Genomic DNA, 14,268 nt, shown 5'->3' with positions numbered 1-14,268 from the left:
AAATTGGTGCCTTTATGTTGGATTGCCATATTTAAAAGATATGGTGCTGTTTAGTAGATAGCTCCCTTATTTGATATCCTTAAATATAGCAACCACCCGTAAAGTCTGTAAATTAGGAAGTTATCTATTAAACAGCTGAAAGATCGAAATTAAGAAAAGGGCTTTTGATCTTTCAGCAGTTTAGCAGATGATTCCCTAAATTAGTACGTTATAACTTTGTGACTGCCACATGCATTCATTCCTAATTGGGAAGAATTGGCATCCAAAATTTAAATAATTAATTAAATTTTGTGCTGAAATTCCAATGCATATCCCATGCATATCTCTAAATAGTCTGTGTGGCATGAAACCTTCTGTTAGGAACCTAAAAATTCTAGATATATAACTTTTACTAAAACAAACATTCAATAAACAATCCAATGCAGCAGAATGAGCTACCGTATGTTTTTAAATAAAACCATCATTATTTTATTTAAACGTATATATAATGAATATTCCTATAAAGACGAATAAGTTTAAATTAATTTTCTTAGCAACTCAACATCACAAGTTAAATACAAATTAAACATCTTAATACCAACAAAAAAATCTTAGTTGACATTCTGGAAAACATCAGATCATCTGACTGGAGCCATACATGAGACTTTTACAACTTCTGCTTATTTAGATTAAACATTACATTTCCACAGATGCACATTTTTACCCATGACGTTCTGCAGGATGGTCTACTCTAAAAGAATCTATGGATTATTACGAATACAAAAAAAAAGTCTTATCCTTGTGATCATAAATATGAATCATTTAATGACATTCTTTCAATGGAGGTTTTTCTGTACAGTCACAAACACAGATACTGATGAGAACACACCATTATACAAATTGCAAATCTACAATTCAATTTCAGAACTGCAAGCAAAGGTTTACATAGATGGTAAATCTCTCACTAAGGAAGTAGGTACAGGAGGAGAAGCAGTCTTTATCATCATATCTGCTGATTGAGACAGACTGGGACATTGCAAACATATTTAAATTAGATAATACAACCTACTAGGTGTCTATCACCTACTGTGATGTTTAAAAGGACAGTCCGCTGCTCAAATTTAAAATAATTACAAAAATCACTATTTAGTAGATATATCAATGGAAACATGCAGGCATTTAATTATGCATTTTAGATTTTCATTTAATTTAAAGTGACTTTGAAATAAAAGACCAAAGTAGCCAAACTGAAAGCATAGCGCGCTGGGATTTTTCTAATTCAGCTATGTTGACCTTAAATTTTAAATTCAATATGAATTCCCTGCCATTCTCTCTAGTAAATAACCCTGACTTCATGTTGCTGTCTAATAGACTTCCCAAGACAGCTCAATGAGAATTATTTGCAAGGCAGGTGCTCTGGCTGCTTCTTGGGTTTAGCTCCACTGAGCTAACCAAACCAGGAAGTAACAGGACCTGTTGTATGAATGACAGACAGGGTTGTAACCAGATTAATTTTAGTGCTAATTTCTAATCTATCTGCACTTTTTGTAAAATGAAAAAAAGACACACTATTTACACATAAATAATTTCAGCAAGTTACAGTGCTTTAGGTGTGTGGAGTGTTTCTTTAATGATATAGCTATAACAACTATGACTCCTTTCACCTAAAGGATGACCACCATTTTGGTTTGGACTGAATTGTAGTCAAAGGTATTTGAACGAAAGAGGGAGTGGTGTCATGATTTCTGTAGCTTTTGTATGATTACATACAGAGCCGTCGTCAGGGCGTGAAAACCATAACAGTTGTCATGGGTCCGACATTCCCATGGGGCCCGGACTGCTCGGGGAGACTCAGGCATGGGTAGATGTGGCTGTACGGGGCCCGGGTCCCACAGGCACAATGTACACAAATATATAGCGATTATTGCTATACATCTGTACCTGCGCCCCCCTGGCTGCTTGTATACTGCAGAGGGGGCCCAACCAATGCCATCTTTATTTTCCAGTTGATAATTTCTCCAACTCACATGAGAGCCCTCTTGTCCATCAGAGCGTTGCCACGGGTTACCATGGCAACACTCCGCATGAAACGTAGGCAAGGCTTGTTAGAATTGGAGAGAGGAGCAGCTGGAATTAAGATGAGGTTGGCTGCGCTCCCTCTGCAGTATACAGCGCCTAGCTCCCTGCCCCATGCACCGGACCACCAGGGAATGTAATCTCCCCCAAACACATGCATTCACTATACACACATCTCCACTACACAGTCACAAACACTCATTGCATTCAACACACAAACACACACTCTGCATTCTCTATACACACACTGCATTCACCACACAAACAAACACTGCATTCACTATACACACACACTGCATCCACTACACAAACACACACTGCATTCACTATACACACACACTGCATTCACTACACAAACACACACTCTGTATTCACTATACAAACTGCATCCACTGCACACCACATCTACTGCACACACTACATCCATTACACACAAACACTACATCCACTACTCACACTGCATCTATTACACAAACATGCGACCTGCAATCACTACACAAACACACACTCTGCCGATCACACACACCAAATCCGCTACACACACTGCATCCATTACACAAACAAACAATCAGCAATCACTACACAAAAACACACACTCTGCATCCATCACACACACCACATCCACTACACACACACCGTATCCACTTTACACACGTACACTGCATTTACTACACACACTCTCTGCATCCACTATAGACACAGACATTCACTCTACATCCACTATAAATACACTGCATTCTTGTGGGCAGACTCAGGATGGGCCCTGTGGGCGGATTTGAGGGCGGGCCTCTGGGACACAGATCTTGAGCTGTGAAAGGGTCCCAAAATTTCTGATGGCAGCACTGATTGCTTGTTTCACACACACTCACACTGTTGTTATAAGGCATATTTTGTGCTGCAGCTTTAAGAGCTGCTGGACACGCCCCATGCCTCTCTCTTTGTTGCAGTCAGTTGGAAGCCATTTTGAGGAATCCATTAGTGAACATATGTGTCTGAGGCTGAATGAAAAGTGACTGAAATCCATTTCCCAACGACTCTGTGATATTTGGGGACACTTAGTGACACAGGGTAATAACACAGCACTAAATGTTATAATTGTGACAGGAAATATAACAACAAACATATTAAAGTTTATTTCTTCATGGTGGTATGTAATGGAGACCACGGGGATTTTATCATTCTTTTAGTAATATGATTTGTATATTTTTTTTATTTGTCTGACAGCCAGGAGTTTGCTGTTTGTAGAACTCGGTTGCAGTTTAAGACAGAAAAATAAATCTGGTCATCAAAACGTAAGTTAATTTCTATCAGGTAAAATGAATACTGTTGATATAAAAATAATACATATATAGATAATATATCTATCTATCTATCTATCTATTTATCTATCTATATATCTATCTATCTATCTATCTATCTATCTATATATATATATCTATCTATGTATCTATCTATCTATCTATCTATCTATATTTATTTATCTATCTACCTATCTATTTATCTATCTATCTGTATCTATCTATATTTTCTATTGTGTTTAGTTTTCAGGTTTTATAAACATTAGGATATATATTCTTTATACTTTACTTTCTGAAGGCTAGTCACTAGCAGAAAAATATATTGCTTCAACTTGTTCAAGGCCTCCTCTCTTACAAATCTTACAATATCGATTGTTACCTTTTTACTGCCTATCAATTTCATAGTGGCAATTTTGGCCAAAAATATTCAGAGTAATTGCAAAGAAGTTGGAAGTTCTGGTTTACATAAATATAGTACAGTTTACAATTATCTATAATCGTAACAATTGAGGTGAATTAGATCAGAATTTTAGCATCCCTAAATTAGCCCCAATAGTCGATTAAAATGTAATCTTAAACAATTCCCGAACTAGTTCTAGAAAATAGAACATACATACATTCCTTAGACAATGCATTACAAATATGCTTATTTTTTTTAATTTTTTTTAACGAATGCCCATTTTATTGGGCACACATTGACTATATGGATGCATGCATTGATGATGCTGCAATTGATATGAATGAAAATATTGTATTATACAGGAAAGGGATATATATTGATATATATTGATATGCAGTGACTGGATTAGCAGAATTATCTTCCTAATTACTACTAAAAATACACTTTAAATAACTGTTTTTCAATCTTTATGTGGACATGTTGTAGTTGCGTAGTGACAAGTACATGTTATTAAATGTATTGCAGAGAATACATAATGTCGGCTGTCAATCAAAATCTGATTATGACACCTTTTGTCTGTTGAGTTTCCAGATAATATTGAGCAGGGCAGAGGAAATTATACCGAATAATGACAACCAACAATAGAGACAGATTTTAATGTCCTATATGATGTTGCATTTGGTGTAGTGAATTTTATCAAAGTATTGTTTGATAGACTTGGAGGGCTTTATATAGATCAGTACACTATACCTGCGATTTTTGCTGCCTTTTTACCATAAACAGTGCTCCTAACAATATTGCTGAAGTAGTTTAAACAGCTCATTGGTTTGTTTTTTTCCAATATAACGTTGCTTCCAGGGCACTGCCATTATACTAATGTTGGCATGATAATATGCGATATATATCTGACAATAAAAACTGTTAATGTCCATTGAACAATATATTATATAATACAGGAGGTCTTCATTTTACGACCTACCTCTTTTACAATGGCTCGCACTTACGATTAGCTCTCTAGCATGGGGGTAAGTGCGAACCATTGTGGGGATTAGAGGGATTCCTTGCTCTGCAGCGTTCGTCTATGTTCGGGGAAATTTTCCCAATCATAGACAAGCGCATCAGAGCAGGTAATCCCTCAACTCCTCACTTACCAACCAATTTGTTCTACGACCGGGTCATAAGAGTAGAAACCGGTCGGTAAGTGAGGAGTACCTGTAAGTCATACTGTTTCCTGTACGCAGATGGACCTGTGTGTGAGAAGTCACTGTGAGACATCATTGGCGTTTTAGACTCACACATCTTTTGTTGTACATGCATTATTGTTTAAATAAGAGAGTATTGATATTTCAAATCTTTCAATTACTCTTCCCTTCCTACAAACTCAATGCATGTCTGTTAATGTCTACAAACACAGCTCACTGCCTAAAGCCAGCATCTGGCTGCAGCTTACATAGAAGCCTGAATGTGTTCCCATAATCCCCACTACCTCCTCCTCCCCCAGATGCTGTTTATTATGATTATTATTGCCATTTATATAGCGCCAACAGATTCCGTAGCGCTTTACAATATTATAAGAGGGGGATTTAACTATAAATAGGACAATTACAAATAAACTTACGGAAACAATAGGTTGAAGAGGACCCTGCTCAATCGAGCTTACATTCTATAGGAGGTGGGGTGTAAAACACATTAGGACAGGAATTTGCAGTCAAATAAAGTGGGCTGCCCTTTAGGAGAGAGCAAGAGACAGGTATGTGAGGTAGAGGTTACTCTGGGATGCCATAAGCTTTTCTAACGAGATGAGTTTTAAGGCACTTCTTAAAGATGCAAGACTAGGGGAGAGTCTGATGGCGGTAGGCAGGCTATTCCATAGGAAGGGAGCCGCCCGCGAGAAGTCCTGCAAGCGTGAGTTGGCTGTACGGCTGCGGACAACGGACAGGAGGTGGTCACGGGCAGAACGGAGAGACCGAGAAGGGGCAGGAACTGTGTAGATATATCTAGGTTCCTGCGCAGAGTATGAGGAGAACTTGTACTGTGATACTGCATGAGGTATATGTGTAAACACATTTCTGGCTAAAAAATTAGTTTGTTAGCCTGCTGAGGATCAATGACTGCAGGATTGAAAGTTAATGTAAGCACATTTGTGTTGTAGATTGCAATGCAATTCAATAAAGGACAATGCATATACATGTTGGTAGTAAAGAGGTTAAAACCAAATCAACTAAAAGGTCAGTTAAATACATAGCTGTCCTCATCATTGCACATACTTATTATATTTTGGTATTTCACTGATTAAAAATACATTCTTAATATGAAAATATACAAATATAAAAAGTTATTTTCTAAAGATGTCCTTGCAAACGATTTTGATGTTCTCTTCCAAGTTTTACATCATTTCACAAAGCATTCTGTCTTGGAAATTTGGCAACCATGTCTGCATGCTGTATCTTTCTATTTCCTAATAATAAATGCTGGGCCATTGTTAAGTAGAAGTTAAAAGCATGGCCGCATTAGACCATAAGCAGTGAAAATGTATTGTTAGTGCATTCAAATTGCCAAATGGAGAAATGTATTGCCCTATATGTAATTTCAAGCCACAGATGTTGGTGGTCCTCTGCATTGCCGTCACTTAGCAAGGCATTTTTCAAGACTACAAGCACTGTAATAAATGTTTTACGGTAACCCTGGGTTTGGCAGAAAAAATTTGCTTTGTGCTGGGCAATAAAATGTAATATACTAAATCATGTCAATATAAAGGCACTTTCAGGATATTCATATGGCCTCCCTTGAAGGCACTTTCAGAATATTCATATGGCCTCCCATATTAGTATCTTTTGCCCCCCCAAAAAATGTGGCTTCTGGGTAGATAGTAAAAACAAAAAAAAATAAAATCCAAATTTTTACAATGCTGATCATGCTACATCAGTCAGTAGCTGTGGTTGTACTATCAATACTGTCTTTTCCATTGAATACATTAGTATATTTATGATCCAGCAAATTCCTATGTCCCTTGTAAGTCTTTGTGTATGTCATGCCAAAAAAAAAAAAAGATTGTTAGCTGAATGGCTCAAACTGAAAAAGTATTTATTTGTCCTTCTTGTATAGGTCTCACACCAGCACTAAAATAGAACTTGAAATGTCACATCCCTCATATATGTCTCCTAACCCTGCTGTCTTCCCTACCCTCACTTCTATACATTTAGCCTTTGTTCCTACCGATTGTAAAGTAGAATCTGCAGGCTCTTGCAGTATTCAAACAACAGGCAGTTTTATTGGATCAACAGATGTGAAAGAGAAACGTTTCGACTTTATATAAGGTCTTTGTCAAGCTTGACAAAGACCTGGTATACGGTTGAAACATTTCTCTGTCATCTCTGTGGCTCTCTCGGCATTTGATTGGGCTTTTCCTCCCACAATGTTACAGTGATGGGGAAACCTTATACGCACGTGCAACGAGAACCGTGCATGCATTAGGCCTTCACCATAGGAAAATGCAGGAAGCACTGAATGCAGGAAGCGCCTCTGTAAGACAGCCACTAGAGGTAGTCTTAACCTTGCAATGCAAATATTGCAGATTCTCTAAAAAAGTAAGGGGTGGGGGCCAGGGGGGAGGACATTAGGTCCCCCCCCTTTATTAGTATATAGGGCCCCCACCCACCACTCAGGGGTGGGGGCCAGGGGGGAAGACATTAGGTCCCCCCCTTTATTAGTATTTAGGGCCCCCACCCGCCGCTCAGGGGTGGGAGCCAGGGGGGAGGACCTTAGGTCCCCCCTTTTTAGGATTTAGGGCCCCACCCACCGCTCAGGGGTGGGGGCCAGGAGGGAGGACATTAGGTCCCCCCTTATTTTACTGTAGGGCCCCCACCCTATTACTGTAGGTCCCCCCCTATTACTATTTAGGGCCCCCACCCACCACTCAGGGGTGGGGGTCAGGGGGGAGGACATTAGGTCTCCCCCTTATTATTATTTAGGGCCCCCACTCGCCGCTCAGGGGTGGAGGCCAAGGTGGGGGCCAGGGTGGAGGACATTGGGCCCCCCCTTATTATAATTTAGGGCCCCCACCCACCGCTCAGGGGTGGGGGCCAGGGGGGAGGACATTATGTCCACCCCCTATTACTATTTAGGGCCCCCACCCACCGCTCAGGGGTGGGGGCCAGGGGGGAGGACATTAGGTCCCCCCCTTATTAGTATTTAGGGCCCCCACCCGCCACTCAGGGGTGGGGGCCAGGGGGGAGGACATTAGGTTCCCCCCCTTATTATAATTTAGGGCCCCCACCCACCGCTCAGGGGTGGGGGCCAGGGGGGAGGACATTAGGACCCCCCTTATTATAATTTAGGGCCCCCACCCGCCGCTCAGGGGTGGGGGCTCAGGAAGGGGGGCCTTTTTTTTTTTTAACAGTGAGCAGCCACAGACATGCCCCTACTCGCAGTATAGTGAGTAGGGGCATAATTTACTAATGCTAAGTAATCTTTACTTAGTATTAGTAAATTTGGCTGAAAGACCAATTTAGGTCTTTCAGCCTTTTAGTAGATAACTCCCTAATACCGTGGGAATTAGGGAGTTATCTACTTATTCATTCCTGTCCTTACACTGACTGGCCAAGTAACTTACATTTTATATGAATGTATTTTACTTGATTGTTTTAAGTGTTGTAAATGCTTACAGCTGAATCCATGTTTGGATACTTTTTATTTAAAATTGTATACAATGTAAAATTTTTGTTCTTTCACTGGGTAAGTATATTAGTAATTAGGCAATATTGTACTTCGGAACTTCGGCACTTCGGCACTTTGACACTTCGGAACTTCGGCAACTTCGGAACTTCAGCACTTCAGCACTTCGGCACTTCGGCAGTTCGACACTTTGGAAATTCGGAATCTTCGGAACTTTGGCACTTCAGCACTTCGGAACTTCGGCACTTCGGAACTTCAGCAATTCGGACATTCGGAAGTACCCGAATGTCTGAATTGCCAGAAATTTGTCCGATTTCATATTCGGACCGAAACGAATTGCACATGTCTAGAGCCCATCACCATCCTCATCTGGTTGTAAGTAGGCAATCTAGTATATTATTAGTGACACTAATCTCTAATTTACCTCACATTAAAGGGACACTATAGTCCCCAGAACCACTGCAGCTTAATGAAGTGGTTCTGGTGTCTATAGCCTGTCCCTGCAGGCTTTTTAATGTAAACACACACTGTGTGCAGCACTGGCGTTAGTTCATATGGCAGATCATATGGGTGGGGCATAGTGATGTCACATGGGGGGGTGGGGTGGGGCAAATTTTTATTTTGCCTAGGGCAGCAAAAACCCTTCCACCGGCCCTGGTTGAGGGGACAGGGTCACTGCACCCAGACCACTTCATTAAGATGAAGCATTCTGGGTGCCTATAATGGCCCTTTAACCTCCAGGTGTCCAGGAATGGGTATGTATAATTCAAGAAATAAGCTTGGTTGAACAACTATATGTTGGCTACAATGGTTCAGAATAAAAAAAAATCACTTCTGTGGTTTACTAGTTTGTAAAATCTGAAGTTTTTATAGTCACTGGTATTTGCAAGCCAGGCCATGAACTGATAAAGCTGACTAGCCTCTTCATTTATTTTAATTGTTTGTTGATTTATTAATTTTTCCCTTTTTTTAACTACCTCCTTGCTTTTTGATTAGTGATCTCTTTAAGTGGCATTGCGAATGTTGAGCAAGCAAATTCTTCATTTCAGTTTGTTCATAAAATGTGATCAAAGCTGTCAAAGCTGAGGTCCACAATTCCCTTCCATTTCTCCCTTGTAACATTCTAAGACTGTCTTTCCCACTCATTGTTTTTTTTTTTTTTTCTGTCTCTTACTTGTTCTCTCTATTTCACTCTCTGGAGCTGATTGAGTCAGATCAAAAGATCATGCTGCTAACTGCGCACCATAATAGTCATGGATACATGTTAATTAGGCACTGCTTTCTGCTTTTTGTTAACTGCATCTTTATCTATCTTGTTTTTTGGTATTTTCGGCATAACCCCTTAAGGACACATGACATGTGTGACATGTCATGATTCCCTTTTATTCCAGAAGTTTGGTCCTTAAGGGGTTAAATAAACATGTGCCAAAGGTGTGCCACTCATAACGAGACATCTGCTACAGGTCCCAATAAACAGTTACAAATGCGCAACAATAACAAGTGATCTAACTTAAACATTTCTTCTTCATCACTCTGAATCATAGTTTCAGTTCTACTTATACTTGTGTTACTTCATAATCTTCGGTTAAAAAAGGGAATAAAGAACCATTTTGATTGCGTAAATATTTAACCACCACATAATAACATATAGTAATAGTACCTTTTGCATGAGCATTAAACTGACCCCAGTCTTGAACTGACCATTTTTTTAAATGTAAAGCTTAAATAATGTATTGAAAAATATGTACAGAATCAAGCAATCTAAAAGAATAAAATATTTTTTAAAAATACTCAATAAGTTGCTATCTCGACAATCGCTTTGCATACCTTATGTATTGATGCAGCAGGTTAATCCTACCCAGACAAGAAAATGATCAGTCAATGTTCTAATATGATTTTATGGGACTTTTCATACTGCTGACTTCATCCCATATAGAGGTTGAGAGCAGAAGGGTCCAAGGATAAAATGCTGCCTCCACCCCACAAAAACCACGCTCATAAAAACATGCCCATATCCATTAATTTATGCAGTGTGTGTAGTGAATGCAGTGTCTATGTCTGTGTAGTGGATACAGTGGCTGTTTCCATGTAGTGGATGCAGGGCCTGTGTAGTGGATGCAGTGTGTGTAGTGGATGCAGTGCTTGTACAGTGGATGTAGTGTCTGTGTTTGTGTACTGAATGAAGTGTCTGTGTTTGTGTACTGGATGCAGTGTGTTTAGTGGATACAGCTTGTGTTTTTGTATTGATTTGTAGTGGATGCAGTATATGTGTGTTTGTGGTGTGGGCTGTAGTGAGGGGAGCAGTATATTTTATGTTTAATAACATACACTCACCCTCCCTGCCTCTTACCTGGGGGCAGGGAGTGGGGCACGAGATTCCCTGATGGTCCGGTGGCACAGCAAGCTGTCCTATGAAGAGGGGACCCAGAGATCTAATTTTCCAGCTAAATTCTTAAAGATAAAGTGGCCGTGTCAAAGTGCCGCCTGGAGCCATGGCTCCACCGGGACCAATGGATGGGCCAGCCCTGATACTAATAAATTGGAACTAGGCATGCACGGCCAAAAACAGCACTTATTCAACAGCACTTATTCAATCAAATGCTGATTCACTCAGTTCTGGAGGAGTAAGCACCTATTTGTGGCTGTCAGGAATACCACAACTAGAGGCGTATTTAATCCTGCAATGTAAACATTTGAGTTTCTAAAATTCTGTATTGTTCTGCATTGTTTCTGCACCCAGACCACTTCATTAAGATGAAGTGTTCTCAGCATCTTTAGTGGCCCTTCAGGAAAATGGACACATAATGCTTTATGAAAGAAAATATACTAGATTGTAATTTTATCTAACACAGTTACAATAGGAATCTAGAGGTTATTAATAGAATTGTTAGGTTTGCATGTGACATGTATTAATATTGTTTGATTTCATACTATGGAAGTGATGAGTCGAAAGCAATTTATCAAGTAATTAGCTGTAGCTCTTCAAAAGTAAATGTTAGCGATTAAGCTCCATATACAATAACATTTCTGAAATGTCTGAGAAATATAGACTGAAAAAGTGCATCTTAACAATTAAAAATAAGAAACCAAATAATTTAAATATAAAAGAAAATCAGCTCTTTTATTTTGTAACCAATCAAAGCTCTCAAGTGATTATTAACAATACTAAAATGAATAATGCAATGCTGTATTTGTTTCATAAAGTGACAAGTGAAAGAATATGATTATGAAATGGATTGTAATAAAAATGAAGTCTACTTTCAAAAATGTGATCTCCAATAAAATTAATATTAACATTTGTATTATTACTTTCTCTATGACAATGTCAAATAATAAGGCAAGATAAGCTTTTGTTTCATTAAAACAAAACAAGTCATCTATTCGCTAAAGGCACAAATTTACCGACTGAACTGGAATTCCACCATTGGCTTCCGGTTAGGTTGCTTAGTACAGGTACTAGTCAGATCGGGCTAGAAAAATTGCAACATTTCTATTACAACAATATAAAAGTGGATTATCACAATCCACTCTGACTTCCAGCACATTTGCAAAACCAAGCTTCCCCAGTTGTCCAAGTCAAGGATTTTATGTTACGTAGTTACAGCCTGAAAAGAGACATGTGTCCATCAAGTTCAGCCTTTCTCCCCAGTTTGAAGCACTTCCAATTTTGAACCAAACGAGGGGGAAAAAATCCCTCTTGACCCCAGAATGGCAGTCAGATTTATCATTGGATCAAGAAGCTATTACCCTTTGAAAAAAGTTGACAAATTATACCATTGAATATTCTGTTTTTATTTATTTTATTATTTATTTATAAAATATTTTACCAGGAAGGATACATTGAGATTTCTCTCGTTTTGCAAGTATGCATCTAGTTGCTGTAGAAAATCTGTGCAGACTCTGTTAAAACCAGAGATTTCCATATCCTTATTGTTCTTAGCCACTGCTGATTGACATTGCACATTGTTGCATAGTTTTTTGTCTATAACAATTCCCATGTCCTTCGCGTGTGTTGTTATCCCTAATTCGCTTCAATTAAGGTTGCTTGTGCATTCTTTACGCCGATTTCTACATTAAATGTAATCTGCCATTTGAATGCCCAGTCCCCCAGTCTATCTAAATCCCTGTGCAGCAAAGTAATATCTAGCTCACATTGTATTACTTTACAGAGTTTTGTGTCATCTGCAAACACTGAAACATGACTTTCAATGCTTTTTTATGATAATTCATTAACATAACCCTGAGGGACACTACTTGCCACCTCTGTCCAACTTGAAAATTTACCATTAATGACAACTCTTTGTACTCTATTTTTAACCCCTTAAGGACACATGACATGTGTGACATGTCATGATTCCCTTTTATTCCAGAAGTTTGGTCCTTAAGGGTTTAACCCCTTAAGGACCAAACTTCTGGAATAAAAGGGAATCATGACGTGTCACACACGTCATGTGTCCTTAAGGGGTTAGACCAATGTTCTACCCAAGAACAAGAATTTTCATCTAGACCGATTTCTTTGAGTTTGAACACTAATCTATTGTGTGGAACTGTATCAAATGCCTTGGCAAAATCCAAATAGATCACATCCACTGCAACACCCTGATCTACACTTCTACTTACTTCTTTGAATAATGCAATCAAGTTATTTTGACATGACCTGTGCTTCATAAAACCATGCTGATTTTTGCTGATAATCACATTCCTTACAAGGAATTCTTGAATATTATCCCTTTCGAATATTTTCCCAGTCACAGAAGTTAAGCTCACAGGTCTATAATTTCCAGGAAAGGATTTTAAACCCTTTTTGAATATAGGAACCACATCAGCCTTCCTCCAATCCTCCGGAACACTTCTAGAAGAAAATAATCTTGAAAGATTAAAAACAAAGGTTCACTTATTTCCACACTTAGTTCCTTAAGTACTCGTTGATGAATACCGTCAGGCCCTGGAGCTTTGATTATATTAACCTTCTTTAGTTGCTGCAGCACTTTGTCTTGAGTTAGCCAATTGTAATTGTTTTGCAGCAATCATTTGCACATCTATTGCCATAGGTTCTTCCTTAACATGTACGAAGGAGAAACAGTTGTTTAAAATGTCTGCCTTTTCCTGGTCTTCATTAACTAACACCCCCATCCCTGTTTTTAGTGTACCTACACTTGAATTTTTAGTTTTTGTAGAATTTATGTACTTAAAAAATGCTTTGGGGTTGGTTTTGCTTTCTTTGATATCATTTTTTCATTTTGAAGTTTAGCGAATGTAATCTTTTTGCACACATTATTGGCTTCCTTATATCTTTTATAGGATGCCTCTGATTTACCTGATTCAAAGGCTTTAAAATCCCTTTTCTGATTTTTAATTTCTTGATTCACTTTCCCACTAAGCCACATTGGTTTAAATTAGTTTCTTTTATGTTTATTACCCAATGGTACATTCGGAGAAATTCTCAGTGTTCTTTTCACTAAAGAGTTTAAGCCAGTCAATATATTGTAAAGCTCCCCTTAACTTATTGAAATTGTCCTATGTTGAGTCATTGGGCCACCAGCAGTACTAGAAAGTCATCTGCTAAAACAAAGAGTAGATTTAAAAAAAAGTGCAATGAGTGGGGGTCCACAGGATTCCCCATAAAACATGGCTGCAACTATTAGATACCTTCTCATCTCACCTCCTATGCCAGTGGTAGGGTGCCTCAATAACATGTAACAGTTACTGCATATCCCATGTAAACTAAGGAAAGACAAATCAATGAACCTACGTAATAATTTGCCCTACATTCCGGAGATGAGGTATTAAAAGAACAATGGCAGCTTGTGTGTCTCTTAACTTTTTATTAAAATTTAACCC

At 38.7% G+C, this 14,268-nt stretch overlaps 1 protein-coding gene across 10 annotated transcripts in view; it reads left to right on the top strand.

Moving 5' to 3' along the window:
• LOC134587347 (sodium/calcium exchanger 1) overlaps positions 1 to 14,268 on the top strand; it is a 439,447-nt gene that overhangs the window by 39,411 nt on the left and 385,768 nt on the right. For all 10 annotated transcript variants that reach the window (XM_063443659.1, XM_063443655.1, XM_063443658.1 and 7 more), the window contains exon 2: positions 3,280 to 3,347. The gene's annotated coding sequence lies outside the window, so the exon portion shown is untranslated. The remainder of the gene's footprint in view (positions 1 to 3,279; positions 3,348 to 14,268) is intronic.

The sequence above is a fragment of the Pelobates fuscus genome, chromosome 2, assembly GCF_036172605.1.
Source record: "Pelobates fuscus isolate aPelFus1 chromosome 2, aPelFus1.pri, whole genome shotgun sequence".
NCBI lineage: Eukaryota > Metazoa > Chordata > Amphibia > Anura > Pelobatidae > Pelobates > Pelobates fuscus.
The sequence above is the reverse complement of the archived record's forward strand: the minus strand, read 5'-3'. Positions and strand labels throughout refer to the sequence as shown.